The sequence below is a fragment of the Pygoscelis adeliae genome, unplaced genomic scaffold (assembly GCF_000699105.1).
Source record: "Pygoscelis adeliae isolate BGI_AS28 unplaced genomic scaffold, ASM69910v1 Scaffold193, whole genome shotgun sequence".
NCBI lineage: Eukaryota > Metazoa > Chordata > Aves > Sphenisciformes > Spheniscidae > Pygoscelis > Pygoscelis adeliae.
The window spans coordinates 44,673-46,090 of record NW_008824406.1 but is presented as its reverse complement, the minus strand read 5'-3'; the positions used below and the strand labels follow the sequence as shown (position 1 = coordinate 46,090).

The 1,418-nt window shown below is 47.7% G+C and overlaps 1 protein-coding gene across 1 annotated transcript in view; it reads right to left on the bottom strand.

The window, feature by feature from the left end:
- The window catches only part of FBXO42 (F-box protein 42), a 35,107-nt gene extending 33,941 nt beyond the window's left edge, over positions 1 to 1,166 (bottom strand). The window contains exon 1 of the mRNA XM_009320428.1: positions 1,123 to 1,166. The gene's annotated coding sequence lies outside the window, so the exon portion shown is untranslated. The remainder of the gene's footprint in view (positions 1 to 1,122) is intronic.
- Positions 1,167 to 1,418: the final 252 nt, after the last annotated feature.

Genomic DNA, 1,418 nt, shown 5'->3' with positions numbered 1-1,418 from the left:
TTGCACTGCGGGGCCGGGCAGCGATGGGGAAAGGGATCCCCACCGAATCGAGAGCAACCCAAGGCGAGACAGGATGGAAGCGACAGCTTCGCAGCTCCTCCTCCCATGCGAAACCAGTTTTGCCAGCAAGCCTGCTTTACCCTGAGCAACTTCTCAGCAGCACGCAGCGGGGGAAAAAAATCCCTGTCCTATTCTCCCTTAACAGCCCCCTTTTTTCTTTTTCTTTTTTTTTTTTTCCTTCATTAAATACTTGCACACAGCTCTTACTGACAGTAGGTGAGGAAAGAAAACCCCCCACAGCATTTACTGCTGATTAAAGGCTGGAATATTGAATATTGTATCTCCAGCTATTCAGAACATCTTAAGTATAAGGTAACGCACTGATGACAGAAATACATCATGAAATAAATCCGTCTGAGTGAGCGGCTGTGTCCAGTTCGTCCAGTTGGCATGGTGTGCAGTTAAACCCTTGCCCGTCGCTGCAAAACAAATCCCTGGACCCCAATTTCCTAGGAAGCAGCCGACCCGTTTGGGGAGAGCGGCGATAGTTTTCCCGACTCCACGAGGCAGAGGCCGCCCAGCCATCCCCCAGGTCCCGGATCAACCGGGACGACGGGACACGGATCAACACAGTCCCTGGGAAAAATCCCACCTGCAGCAAGCCCAGGAAGCAAACCTGCTCCTCGAGAGGGAGGACAAGACACGGCTTTTTGCCCCAACATGTATTTAAATACAAGTAACTTGCACCACGTTGGTCATAAACTACAGTATTTTATTTTTACCAAACTCTCAGTATTGCAGAAAACATGGCTGGAAGGAATTTAAGTTACCTAGCTATCAGGAATAAACTAAGCTCTTACAAGCTTCCAGTGATGCAAACCGTCTTCCCCAGCTAAATCCAGGGTTTTCCCATCCTGGCATACACCGAGCCGAAGAGCCATGGGAATAGCAGACGGGGGAGACGCGGAGCAGAAAAGCTTGCCATGACAACTAATTCATGCTCAGAAAAATTACGTTCGACAGCATTACTCTCCGGTTTTGTCAGGTTCCCTGATGAAGCAGCTTCAGAAAATCCTAGGGGCTGTCAATCTGCGGCAGAAACCACGTCAAAATTAAACTTACAGTTATCATCTTAACAGATGCTCCGCACGTTTTCTCGTGTCAGAAATCCTTCTCGGAGTCAATGTTATGACAGAGAAAGGCTGAAACCCAAACGCTTTGACACGAGCGCTGCTGCCGCCAGCAAACTGCATTACACAGCAGATAATCTTTGGGAATTTGTGTGTTAAGAAATGGAAAACTAAGAAAAAAAAAAAGCAGGGCTGCACTAAAAAAAAAAAAACAAAAACCTAAAACCCAGAGAGTTGGGTCTTTCCCAAGCAAAAGCATCTATCGCCGGGAAGCGTGTGCGCTGATTT